This window comes from Dipodomys spectabilis, unplaced genomic scaffold (assembly GCF_019054845.1).
Source record: "Dipodomys spectabilis isolate Male_0828 unplaced genomic scaffold, ASM1905484v1 ptg000783l, whole genome shotgun sequence".
Lineage (NCBI taxonomy): Eukaryota > Metazoa > Chordata > Mammalia > Rodentia > Heteromyidae > Dipodomys > Dipodomys spectabilis.
Genome location: NW_024871460.1, coordinates 11,633,346 through 11,648,280, shown reverse-complemented (window position 1 = coordinate 11,648,280; position 14,935 = coordinate 11,633,346).

The window sequence follows — 14,935 nt, the reverse complement described above, 5'->3', positions numbered from 1 at the left end:
TGTTCAGCCTCCATGTGATACCGGACTTTCTTTGGTGGCTTTTGGTGTTGAGTTCTAACTTTATTCCCTTGTGGTCAGAGAGAATGCAAGGTATAACTTCAATGTTTCTGAATTTAGACAAGTTTGCTGTGTGGCCTAAAATGTGGTCTATTTTAGAAAACGTTCCATGTGCTGCTGAGAAAAACGTGTATTCTGATGCTGCTGGGTAAAATGTTCGGTAAATGTCTGTTAAGTCTAGTTGATCTATGCAGCTGTTTAGATCTGCGGTTTCTCTGTTGAGTTTTTGCTGAGTTGATCTATCTAGTGGGGAGAGTGGTGTGTTAAAATCCCCAACGATTAATGTCTTTGGATCTATATGGGATTTGAGGGAAAGTAGTGTTTCTTTGATAAATTTGGGTGCTCCATTGTTTGGCGAATAGATATTTAGAATTGTAATATCCTCCTGAAGGAGAGATCCTTTAATTAGTATGTAGCGACCTTCTTTATCTCTTTTCATGAATTTTAATTTGAAGTCTATTTTATCTGATATTAGGATTGCAACTCCCGCCTGTTTATGCGGTCCGTTTGCTTGGTAGATTTTGTTCCAGCCTTTAACATTGAAAATGTGTTTGTTTTTATGGGCAAGATGTGACTCCTGCAGGCAGCAGATAGAAGGGTCTTGTTTTTTAATCCAACTAGACAGTCTATGTCGCTTAATTGGAGAGTTCAGTCCGTTAACATTAAGAGATAGGACTGAGAGGTATTTGGGAGTTCCTGCCATGTTATCTACCTTCTTGGGGGCTGCGAAAACTGGGTTCTTCCTATGGTTCTTGGATTCTCAGTTTGGGTGCAGTTTCTTGGCCTTTATTGCGGTCTTGTTGGTTTTCTATGTGTAGGACATCTTTAAGAATCTTTTGTAGGGCTGGTTTGGTGGAGATGTATTGTTTCAATTTTTCTTTGCTATGGAAGGTTTTTATTTGGCCTTCAGTTATGAAGGAGAGTTTAGCTGGGTACAGTATTCTTGGTTGATAGTTGTTTGTTTTTAGGGCATGGCATACATCATTCCAGGCTCTTCTTGCTTTGATTGTCTCTGCTGAGAAATCTGAGGTGATTCTAATTGGTTTCCCTTTATAAGTGATTACCCTTTTCTCCCTGACAGCTTTAAGGATCTTTTCCTTGTTCTGAGTTGATCCTGTGTGGATTATAATGTGGCGGTGGGATGTCCTATTCTGGTCTGGTCTATTTGGGGTTCTAAAGGCTTCTTGTATCTGGACAGGCCTATCTTTTTGCATGTTTGGGAAGTTCTCTGCTAGGATCCTGTTAAACAGATTTCCTAGACCATTAACTTCTGTTTCTAGGTGTTCCTCTACACCCATTATCCTTAGATTAGGCCTTCTGATGGTGTCTTCCAGGTGTTGGATAGATCTATCATATTTCTTGGACTTGTCTTGGATGGTTGTATGTTCTTTCTCTATAATATCTAGGCTGTCTTCAATCCCTGAGATTCGATCTTCTGCATGGTCTAACCTGCTGTCAAGACTCTCTACTTTGTTTTTTATCTCTTTTCCTTCTAGTTGGTCAGCTTTGATGGCTTCAAGTTCTTTGTTGAAGCTCTGTTTTAGGTCTTGTATGAATTTCTTTACTTCCTTAATTTGGTGTTCAGTGTTTGTCCTCAAATCACTTAGTTGATTGGTTATGGTTTCTTTGGGCTCCCATTTCTTCTTTTGGGTTCCATTCAGCATTCCCTTTGTGGTCTCCCTGACTTCCTTCAGCTCTTTGTTAATGGATTCCATGAATGCCTTTAGTGATCTTTGTGTGTTCTCTACCTGGTCTCTCAATTCCTGTATTACTCTTTGATTAGCTTCCTCCCGTTCGTGGGATTCCTGCAGATCTCTTTGAGTGTTCTCAGCCTGCTCACGCCATTCCTCCCTTTCTCTTTGAGTATTCTCAAGTTGTTCACGCAAATCCTGTATCAGTTTTTGAGTAGCTTCCTCACGCTTATGATATTCCTGTATAAACTTCTGGGATGCCTCCTCTCTCTCCCTATCACGCTCATACAGAGTCCTTTGTACGTTGTCAAACTTTTCATTTATCATGTTTGCCACCAGTGTTTGTAGAGCTGTTTGGGAATTCTCCTCTGGATTATTCATTATCTGTTCTAACCCCTGATTATCAGGATTGGGAATTGAGATACCCGAATTTGCCATTTTTCTTGTGTTTTTCCGGCTTACTCTGCCCATTTGAGATGAAGATAGCACCAGTTTTGTGCTAGAACACTATCTTAAGGCAACCATCAACCAAAGTTTGCATTTGTACAGTCAATAGTCTACAGATACAATCTAGTTCAACAGATACATCTATTCGACATCAAACAACTATATGTTAAAGAACTTCGAACCGCAGAGAAGAATTTGGAAAGCCAGAAATTATTAGGGTTAGGAAGAGATGTGGGTAAAAAATAGGAATAGATTGGTGTGGGGAGGCACAGGGAGAGTTAACTATGTCCTAATCACAATGCAGGAAATAGGTTGGGTAGAATGTAAGTAGAGAGAGAGAAAAAAAGAAGAAAGGGAAAGGGGAATGAAAAGAGACCAGAAAATAAAATAGAAACGTAAAAATTAATGTTATTTTAGAGATTAAAAGACCATCTATTTATAGAGGAATATGAACATGTTGAGAGAAAGGGAGGGACATAGAGGAGATGAGAAAAACTTTAAAAAAATGCTTAAAATATTGTATAGGTATAAAGTACTGCTATTAGTGAATTTAAGTCTCAGAGGTTTTGAATTGAGTAATAAGTTTGTGGATTAAGTGTGTACACAATGGGGGATAGGGTCTACTGGTTAACTACGGGTTTATCTGAGGATGTGCAGGACAAGAGTTAAGTCACATAAAGATGAACAAAGAGGAAAAGATGGAAAGGATAGGAAAGTGAGAAGAAAAGATCAGAAGTTCAGTAGAGCTAGAAAAAAAAACAAAAAGATAATTAAGAATGAAAGAAAAAGAGAAAGAAGACAAGAAAAGAAAAGAAAACACACATTCACGTATTCCTAAAATAAAAATTATAAGAGGAGAAAAAAAAAAAAGTTAATGGAAAACAATTATTTTTTCAGAAGAGGCAAAAATTAAAGATTAATAAAAGTTTTAGAAAAGCAAAAAAAATTTTTTATATATATATAAGGTAACAAAAAACGAAAAAAAACAAAACAAGAAAAAGAAAAAAAGAAAAGAAGAAGAAGAAAAAAAAAGTTCTTTGATTTTTTTTTTTCTTTTTTTTGGGAGGGGTGGGAAGAGTCCTGTATCTCCCTTTTGTCTGTAACCAGAGTCTGGTTGGAGTCTCTGGTCAGCTTGAGGTCCTGTGGCTTGATTGGTTTCTTAAGTCAGTTTGTTGGAACAGGCAGGAAAATGCTCTGCTTTACCCAAGATTTTGAGATCCCCCTCCCAGGTTAGTTTACTGGGAGGGTGATCTGCTTTGAGAATCACAAAAGAGGGGGATGCAGTGATGAGGCTAGGTTCTGGGTAGAGTTGAGGCCTTTCAAGGAACAGTAACTTTTCCCTGGGGCTATTTTGTGAAAAAAAACTCACAGCACCCAGCCTGGAGCCATTCTCAGGGTTTCTGTTTTTCAATTGATTGTGGTGGTTGCTAGAGGGAGGGGCAGCCTCTGGCTCTGGCCACCCAGCGAGGAGAGCCACTCCAGTGGCTGGTGCCTGAGCTGGGCGACCCCTCCCTGGATGGAACTGAGTCTGTGAGGTCACCTCGCCGCCAAGTTCCTGTGACCTGCCAAATGACTAGCTCTATTCCAAGGCCTGAGCTGGAGCTAGCCGCTCCTCCGAGCTTTGTCGGTATCCAAGATGGAGATCACCGGTGCTGGGGGGGGAGGGGTGGCCTTCCCTCCTCTGCTCCCAGAGGAGTGAGGAAGTGGGGCTTCTACTCACGCGGAGTCTTGGATCTCGGGTCGTCTCTGGTCTGCAAAGTGCAGGATGAAGTTTTCCGCTCCTTGTCGGTTCTTGCTGGTGTTGAGTAGAATTCGCTCGTCCGCTGCGTCTGGCTCCTTCGTCCCGGACTGCGTCTCAGGTATGCCTCCGCGGCGGTGGTCGCCGCTGCGACCCTGCCGCCGCAGCGGCAGCTGCTCAGATGTGTCTGCTTGGCTTCCCCTCTCTTGACTAACTCTCTGTCCTGTGATGGCACACTTGGTGTGATTCTCTGGCTTGGGACTGTTCACTGGAACTCTGAAACTGTTTTCTATGCAAGAGCTTGTTCAGATTCCAGCTTCTCCTCCGCCATCTTCCCGGAACTCCAGGATAGTCTGTTTCAAGTGAGGATTCCCCACTTGGCTCATAAAAAACATCTCACCACAACAAAAGCAGCATCTTCTGCAATGTACACCTTGTCCCAGTTACTGGCTCCTAACATTCACAATACATGGTTTCACTCCAAACCAGTGTCATCTGCCAGCAAGGCCATCAGACAGTTTTGTAGTGAGTATTTCTAATGAGATATCCTCCTGTGAACAGATTGTCCTGGTAGCCTAGAGAATGGATTTCCTGCAAGTTGAGCCAGTATCACCAGGATTTCTCTGCCACTCAATAAGTCATGGTTGTCACTCTGCAATGGAACTTGGGTGTCATATCTAGACACTAGAGAGAATTCCTTGGTAGGGCATCTGAGGAATGATGCCTATTATACACTTAAGATTATTTCATTTATTATTTATATAATTAAAATATTTGTAATATCTTTAAGTAGCTGTACACAGGAGTTGCCATTCAACAAAGCACTATGAAAACAATACATCTTGATTAATGTCACCCTTTTCAACATTCTCAGATCTTTCCAAACTTACCCTTTTCCTCATTTTCCTTAATTTTAAGCCATACATTGAATTTCAACTGTATTTCCCTTACACTTCCTCTCTCCATTCATCTACCCCTCTCCCCTTGAACCCATTCCACTGATTTCAAGTACCACTTTCCTGACATTTATTTAGTTAAATTATGATTTTTGTCTTTGTAAGGTATTTGATGCTTTGAATTCTCCCTTAAATCTACTATATTTCTGCTAATACATTTGCACACACTTTGCGTGTGTATGTGCTTATATATTTATAAACTACTTGTCTCACATATGAGAGAAAACATGTAACATGTCTCTCTGGGTTTGATTAATTTAACAGAATTTCTTCCAGGTTATTCTATTTCTTTGCAAATTATATAACATCATTCTTTCTAAAACAATTCTATATATAAACAATTCCATTGTTCATATATAACATATTTTCTTGATCTATTCATCCACTGAGATCATCTGACTAACTTTACAGTATGACTATGGTGAATAATGCTTCCATGAACATGGTTGTACTGGCAGCCTTGCAGTATCCTTGTTTGTAATCCTTTGTAAACTTTGTGACTGTTGATCTCTAAATTAACAGCAGATTATTATAATGTAAACACAAATTTAATCATAAATATGATCAATAAAAACCAATAAATGGAGTAAAATCAAAGGAAAAATATGTTTAACTAATCAAATGTACACAAAAGCAAAATGTTAAGAAACAGCTGAGCAAAATGAAAGAAGCACATCTACAATAATAATTATAGTAAATGTAATAATTATCATATATGTTCATATATACATATACCTATACATATACATATGAATATAAACAAGACCCTTTTTGTTATATGTTGTTTGTAAAATATGAACAGAATTAAACGGTATAGATTGAATAAAAATCTAAAAGATATCAATAACTACAAAAACCCAAGAGTCTATAATAATATTAAATAGTAGTAGACTTTACTAGACAATTGTATAATGATCATCTCACCAGGTAAAATATAAGTACCTTAAAGATATGCTCATCTAATAACAAACCATCAATATTTCAAAAACAAAACCTGTGACACGTAAATGAGTTATAAACAATCTACCACCAAGTTTTAAATTTAATACATTTTTCTTAACAAATGGTCAAATATCTATTTTTACATGTCAATAAGACTATACAATATGAATAATTTATGTTTAACTTTGTTTAAGTTTAATTAGAAATAAGACTGAATGCAGTGGTATATGCTTTTAATCCTATATACAAAGGAGGCAAAGATAGGAGGACCAGGAGTTTGAGACTAGCTGAGGCAGAGTTCGAAAGATCTTAAAAACAAAAAGGAAAAGTCTGATTCAAATGAAGGTTGTGACAGAATATTTCCAACTACTTAATTTAGTATGCATATTTAGGCCATAAATATTTAAAGAAATAAGTATGTATCCCTCTTTCTGTAGTACCATGATTTAACTGAGAAATAGCTGCTTTGCCAGTGACTGTGTGTTCAGATGCCTTGCAACTATGTAAGACTACTTGTTTATTTTTATCTTCTCTCTATTTCCTCATCTGCCAGTTAAATGCAATACAGCACAGCGCAGAGTGAAAGGAGCATGGGTCTCTAATAGCCATGGCATGAAGAGATCAGCCATGGAATGGAAAACTACTCATCCAGTAAGAGTTCCCTTTATTAGACCATTACAGGATTAAGAAATGAATTTCAACAGGCTACAATCACCAAACATTTACTCTTTTATTTACATCAGCATATAGAACCCTATGTAGTAGTAAAGGGACAGTGTTACACTAATTATTTCCTTTAAAATGTATTATTTTTGTCTCTCTAATTTTCTTGGAGATGAATATAGATGTCTTTAATTCTTGGACAGAGTTGGTATTGATGTGATGTATATTTTTTTCATTTGTAAAGGCATTTTCCTTTGTTAAACAGTTCAATCACTTTGATTTGAAAATTAGAGCTTATGCTGCACCAGACAAGATGCCCTTTTCAATGATGCTCTCCTAATTTTCTTCAGTGCCAAAAGAAAATAGAATCACAGATACTCAATTTGAACTTATCTACTTGTGGAATTTATTTTGTGTGAATAGCGTAAACTCAATCCTTTGAATTTTAGAAATACATTGATGCAGATTTATTTTTAAATAACACATTCCCACAATAATTTAATTGGACACAAGTTTTATAACAGAGTACCATCTGGAAATAAAATACAAAGCAGATATTTTCTGTTTTATCACCATGGTATTTTTCTGCTAGGCAAACAACTTTATATCTTCTGCTTTCAAATGAGTTTATACAGGTGTGCTGAAAATATTCACTTAATAATTTATCTAACAACCTCATAAAAACATTATGTTTCCATAATTAGTTGTTATGGACTCCCAAATGTTTTAGAGAAAAGCAAATGCAATACAAACACTGAAGAATGTAATTAACATATTATATTGCTTCAGTGAACACATATAAAGAAAAGAAGGACAAAGGTTGAGAATCCATAGATTATCTTTATTTTTGGCAGGCGATGACAGTATTGTAAATGAAGTTCAAAGCTCACTTTGTACTTACTGGGCAAGTACCCTACCACTTGAGCCCGCATCTTTTTGCTTTTAGTATGTTTTACAGATAAAGCTTGATGTTAACATTCCCTAGACTGACCTTGAACTGCCACCTTGTCTCTACTTTCTGAGTAGCTGGCCTTACAAGCACGGGCCACTATGATTACCTCTTTTTCTTTTCCTTTTTTTGAAATAAATGCAAATTTTCTGAGATGCTGAATGTACCAGCCGATCATTGTAAACTAAATAAGACACCTTATTTGATATCTAGTAAGAAATACCTAACTGCTTGCAATCGGGGCAGGGATAGAGGTAAATAGTTGGGACAGGTTTAAACAGGGCTGAGAAGCCATCCTCTTACTTATCCCTTTCACAAGTAAGAAAACTAAGGAGAATAGAGAATAACAGTGACTACATACTAAGTCTTTAGAATTAATTTTAATTTACAAATATTTATTTGCAATAGAGAACCTCATATTCATCATACTCTGTGGAATACCAAGATGTACAGACATCACATCTTGCCTCTGTTGACTCAGCTTGCAATAGTGTGTGAGTGGGGGAGAGAGGAGTTTGTCTACTCAGTGCATACTGGAGTTAGACTGGAAGACTCAGTTTGAGCAATCATCTCCATAAAAGGGATCTTCCAGAAGCAAAACAAAACAAATCAGTTTTTGTTCATTCTAAGTCCTCAAGCATTTCCCCTAAGTGCTCTTCTGGAAATTTCAGATTAAGATTTTCTACTTAAGTTTTAAATTCATTTTGTGTTTACTTTTGTAATAGAAATAGAGGTCTAAATTGCACTATTTTTCTCTGAAAGTGGATATCCATCTTTCCAGTACCACTCATGGAAGTATCCAGTGTGTTACTGGCACTTTGGTGAAAGATAAGTTGACTTTAGAGATATACGTTTATTACTAAGTTTTTGTTTCCCTTTATTGCTTAGTATTAAATTGTTTATCAGGCTAAACAGATAGATCCCCAACCCTAGGTTTTCTGCTCTGTTCCTCTTGAGCATCTATTTGATTTTCTAAATAAATTTCATCAGTATGTGAAATACTACCCTATGAAAAATGATTCTTCTGTAACAAATATTACATAATATCACAGATTAAAAGATAATTAAAATGATTGAATTGATTGAGTGACAATTTCAAAGGTAAATTCATATGGAGAAGGCACCACAGTTACATAACATCTGCTAAGATCTATAACAGGGATTAACTAATAAAAATTCATATTTTATTTAAGGTGACTGAAATATACTTCCATTTCTACACAGTGGCATAGGCAATGTGGGTCCTCTTAAAGTAGAATTTATATCCATAGTTAGTAATAGATTTATTAATTATGTTATAATTTAGAGGGCATTTATTGATCCTAATGTTTATTAGGAATATTTGTTCACTCAACATTGTAATTCGAAATTATATTATAATCAGTAATATATGTTTAGAAAGTAGTTAAAATATGAAAAAATAAAAATCCCCATTTTAGACATAAATTTAAGTCTCACAATAATATAGTGAGCTAAACATTAGTACCTGTTATCAGTGTTTATAAAAGGCATAGGCTTAAGTAATCCATTAGAACATGGAGTCATGAAGAGTCAGAGTTATAGGAAGACTCTCTTTAATGGTTGGTAGGAATCTAAGAGTTATTTGAAAATTCAAAGTTGTAGATTTTAATAAAAGATGAAACATAATACTTATATATGCTCAGCTTAAAAAATGAGTGGATACAAAATATATATGATGCTTTGTCTATAAATGTGAGTTATCTAGTAACACATTTTTTAATTTTTTATTCCCCTCCCCCGACTAGTAACACATTTTAATAAAGGAAAATGAAATTAAAACATAATTGCCTGATTGAGCATTTACTTTTCATGAAAGCTATGGAAGCTAATGACTGGTGTGTGGACAAATGAATGCTCATAATCTTTTCTGAATACCTTATCATCTTTTATTAATATGCCAAACATTTAGCCACATGTTTCACATGTTTCTTGAATTTTATGGACCTTAAATATGAAACTGTTATAATGTATTATATATTGATAATAAAATGTTTAGAGAAAAATTGAAACATTGAATAATCAGATTTTTCTAACTTTAACAATGTAACCTAATTTATTTGACTTATGCCTATATTGCTTCTGAATTACCAGACACATAATTCCTATGTTTTTGGGTACCATATATGATCACCGTAATTGTATATAGTTAAAAACAACTGCAGACCTTAATAAAACTCTGAGTTTATGAGCCTCTAAAACAAATATTCTTTCCCATTTACTTTCACAATTTGATTTATGTGCAGAGACATTAAAATGCCACCTCACTATAAAAGCAATAATTCCCAAGGAAAATAAACTACATTTCATAAAACAAGTTTGAGATCAAGGTGTTCAATATGATTTGTATTCTACACATTATTTATGAAAAATAAACATTTCCCTCTTGACAGATACTTACTTTGTGGGTAGATTGAGACAATCAGAAATTGTTCTCTGGACAAGACAATGTAGGGAAACCTCTCAACTTTATCTTCGTTGCTTATCATTCATTTCTCCAACTAGGACTTTTGTAATGAAATTTGTAGATATAGAAAAGATGAGGATTTTCTGTTTTGACAAAAAAAGTATATAACCGGAATAAAAACTAGTAAAGAGGCTCATTGAAAAGCTGAAACAGATTGACTTACAATCTGCTCTACCATTCTTAGAGATCTATCTGAAGGAGTATCAAGCAACACATATGCAGAAAACCTGTATACCCATGTTGATTGCAGCATTACATACTAGTACCAAACTGTGAAATCAAGCTAGGTGCCCAGCAACTGGTGACTGGATAAGGAAAATCTGATATATGTCTGTGATTGTACACATACACACACATACACACACACACCATAAATAGAGTATTACTTAGCCATAATGAAGAACAAAGTTATTATAGGATAGAACTGGAGATCATCAATCATACTGAGTGAAGTACATCAACCTGAAGAAAAAAATCAAACCCTGAGTCCTCTGAACAACTAATGAACTGTTAAACAAATTAATACCAGGAAGCTGAAACTTGTCTTCTTTTATTGCAGAAGCTAGAACACGAAGAGAGAAAGGATAATCAAATGCATTCAATATGCATGATGTACAATGTGAATTACATAACTGAGGGTTATGTAAATGGAATGGGGAAAAGACAGAAGAGAATGATGGAAGGGATGACATTGATCAAGATACATTGTACACATAATATGACTTCCTGGATTAAAATCCGTTTGTACAACTATATGATGATGATAACAGTAACAATAATAACAAATCCCCTTGCTTTGTAATTTAAAAAATCAAACTGGATATTTTAACTCATATATAAAACCTAGGTATAATACATATTCAGTGGAAGAAGGGAGCGTAAAGAAGAGAAGGGACTTGGGCATGGAAGTGTTCAGAGTATATTTTATTAGATAGGTAAATAGATAGATGATAGACAGATAGATAGTAACCCACCAAATACTATTTGAAAGGGGGAGAAAGGAAAGATTAAGCTGAGTATCATGTAGAAGCAAACTAGTTCAAAGTACACTGTATGTACATATGAAATTTTCATAATGAAAATCCCTAGTGCTATTAACGACCACGAAGATGATGACAATGATTACTACTAATACTAATACTACTAGTACTAATAAAAAATACTTTGCAGTTTGTCTCTAAGTAATCTCCAGTTGTACACCAATTCTGAAGCCTTTTAGTTTGACTATTTTTAAAAATAATACGTATTAGTAATTATTGAAAAGTAGGGTTTTAAAGTATGCTTTATATATATCTTCTACCTTGCCAAAATAAATTGTGTTGTAAGAACAACAAAATCAGTGGCAGATACAAGGACAAGAAAAAGCTATGGTGGTTGTGTTCTATAATTTCTTCTTATTTGGTCTAGCACAAGAGAAATAACAGATAATATGGTTTGGATCACGCTAGAGGCAGGCAAACAAAATATAGTTTGAATACTTTTCATGTGCCAACCGAGAAAAGATGCTACAGGCAACGATCACGTCACGCTCAGCCAAGTCTTCTGAGATCAGTGCTCCCATCCAGACTGGATTCACAGACTCCTATCAGCTGTTGTTTCTTGTCGGTTTCCCTAGCGTCTCCTTTATTGGCGCTTTCATTTAACTCTTTGACTTGACTTGGGATTCACATTAAAACCTGTTTGGACGTTCACACAGCTCAGCACCACAGCTCAGGCCCCACTGTGCTAGCCATACTCAGAACAACCTCCACATATCCAAGTTTGAGTCTGCTCTTCTTTGAGGAATGAATCCAAGTACCCAATCTATTTCTATTTGACCAGGAAGCATCTTAGCTCCTTAGTGACATGCTAGAAGACCTGAACAATATCCATTTTATTCTGTTCTCTGGATTTTGCATGTCTTACTGATTTGCCTGGAATGGACCTCAGTTGTGAGTAGTGATGGGTTTATGAAGAGAGGGAGTCAAAAAAGTTCTTCATTTTTCTAGGACTGAAGAATTCTGATTGTGTAATGTCCTCTTTTTAAGTATGAATAAAGTTACAGTTAAGCTATTTAGAGCCAATGGTTCCTGCCTGTAATCCTAGCTACTCAGGAAGCTGAGATCTGAGGATAGCAGTTCAAAGCCAGCCCGGGCAGTAAAGTCCATGAAATTCTTATCTACAATAAACCATCAAAAAACCGGAAGTGGCACAGTAGCTCAAGTGGTAGAGTGCTAGCCTTGAGCTGAAGAGCTGAGGGACAGCGTTCAGGCCCAGGGATCAAGCCCCACGACCGGAAAAAAAAAATTTAACTTGTTCCAATTAGAATTAGAGATAGGAATTATGCCTAAGGTAGTACAATCATGCTTAAGTTAAAAATAAATTCTACCTGAGACAAGTGGCACATACTTATAACCTCCGCTCTCAACAGGTAGAGGCAGAAGAATCAAGAGTTTAAGGGCAGGCTCTCTCTCTCTCTCTCTATATATATATACACATATATATGTATATATACATATATAAGTATATCATAGTATATATGTATATAAAATATTTCATGTGAAAAGACAACTATTATTCCAGCTAATGGAGTATTTTACATCTAGGAAGATACAACCTTGATAATGTATATGACTAAAAATTATTTCTGTAAACAAATTAGAGCTTAGAATACAGTATTCAGGTAAGTTTAAAAGGTTATTAGACTACTGAGTTTGTTGGAACAATGACATTATCTGCAAAATTCAGTTTGGATTTCAATCCCCAGTGCATCAGTGTGAAGAGCCCTTTTAGAAGTGGTAAGTGACAAGGATTGTGCTCAACAATAGTAAAGGCTCTTCTAACAGGACACAAGTATTATTTAAGGAAGGAGTTATTTTGTAGACTGGCAACAATCAAGTACTAGGCTTGTTCTCCTCCTTCCTTTGATTCTCACTGTGGTTCCATATTAACATTAGTCAAATGTTGGTTTTTAAATGAAAATACTGAGTACTTATTTAAATCCAACCCCTGTGTGCACATTAGCAAGACTGTCACATTTATTTGGGTCTTATTCTGGATCCTATTCTGTAAATTATTCATTCTATACCTGTAATCCATGGGCATTTATGTCATTTATTTGTAGGGATCTATTTCCACTAATTTTCACAAATGCATTACAAATACCAATATATGGTATTGATATACAAATATTCTTTCAATCCAACTCTTGAGTTAGTTGCTTTATGTTTTAAACATTGTTTTTAGTGCCTTTGTTGCATAAACATTTCACTGAGATTGTAATTTACTTTGTGATTTATTTTATGTTTACTAAACAAATGTTTTAAAGCAATTCCTCTCACATTAAACACATTAATCAACATGGATTTAGAATTTTATATTATAAAATATGCTGTTAAATGTATTGTACTTCCATAAGATAGCTAATTATTTCAATATGATTTGTTAGTTTATTATTATTCTCTCTTCCTAAGGAATTTGTGTGTATATCAGTGACACATTTATGTGTGAATGATTTAGTGTCCTGTTTTCTTTCCTCAATTTCCTTATTAAATCTCACACGAAAATACCCAATTTAAAGCCACAGAAGTATCATATGCCTTGATATCTTATCGAACAAGTCTTCAAATTCATCACATTTAAAATTCCCTTGACAATTTTGGCTGTTATTCTTCTGTATATACATCAAAACTGAATTGTAAAGTGACATGTGCAGGTACATACATAGGATTTAGTTTACTTGAATTTTAGATCATAATAAGGAACAACTCAAAAGGATTACTGATTCTTTTAACAAGATAAATAACTATATTCATAAACAGTATATATTTACATATATTTGCTTCAGTTTTCTCTTATTTTATTTGTTATATTTTATATTATCTTTAAGTAGTTGCACAAAGGAGTTGCCATTAAACAAAGCAGTTTATGAATACAATGCATCTGGGTCAGTGTCACCCCTTTGAATATTCTCACCCTCCCTACCAACCACCACTTCTTTTACTTAAGTTTGTAAGATATTCATTGAATAATTTTTGGCATAGTATTATAGCTTCTATGAGTCTTATTTATAAAATGTATACAAATATGTAACTATAACTATATATATGTATATAGCCAATTGTGGGCTTGAACTCAGAACCTGGGCACTGTCTCTAGGCTCTTATTCTCAAGACTAATACTCTATCACTTTGAGCCACAGCTCCATTCCTAGTTTTAAGTGGTTAATTGCAGATAAGAGTCTCAAAAGACTTTTCTACCCAGGCTTGATTCTAACCACAATCCTCAGATCTCAGTCTCATGAGTAACTAGGATTACAGGTGTGATCCAGCAGTGCCTGGCCTAAAGATATTTTTATTACGCTTAAATAGTGGACTTTCCTTTGTCCCCTCACAACCCTCCCTTTGGCCCTCCCGACCCCGATCAAATACCAATTTCCTGGCGTTTATGTGGTTGAACTTGATTTAGCTTTTCTAAGGGTTTACATTATTGACTTTTCTCCTGAAACCATCATATTTCTGTTAATACATTTGTGTACATTTACATACCTCTCACAGCACTTGATTGTATATTTATGAACTGATTTTAGCTTCCACAATATGAAAGACATATGTAATGTTTGTCTTTCTGTACATTACTTACTTCACCAAACATAATATTTTTACTTCCTTCCATTTCTCTGCAAATGATTTAGTAGCAAGCTTTCTAATGAATGAGTAAACTTCCATTGTGTTTATATAGTATGTACCACATTTTATTTTTGTTTCTTTTTCTTTCTCTCCCTCTCTCCCTCTCTCCCTCTCTCTCTCTCTCTCTCTCTCTCTCTCTCTCTCTCTCTCTCTCTCTCTCTCTCTCTCTCTCTCTCTCTCTCTCTTTCTCTCTCAAATTGTCCACTGTGGGGATTGAACTCTGGGCCTGGGAGCTGTCCCATCAGCTCTTCAGCTCAACTTCTGGTTTTCTGGTGGTTTATTGGAGATAAGAGTTTCACATCCTTGCTGGCTTTGAACCATAATCCTCAGACTTCAGCCT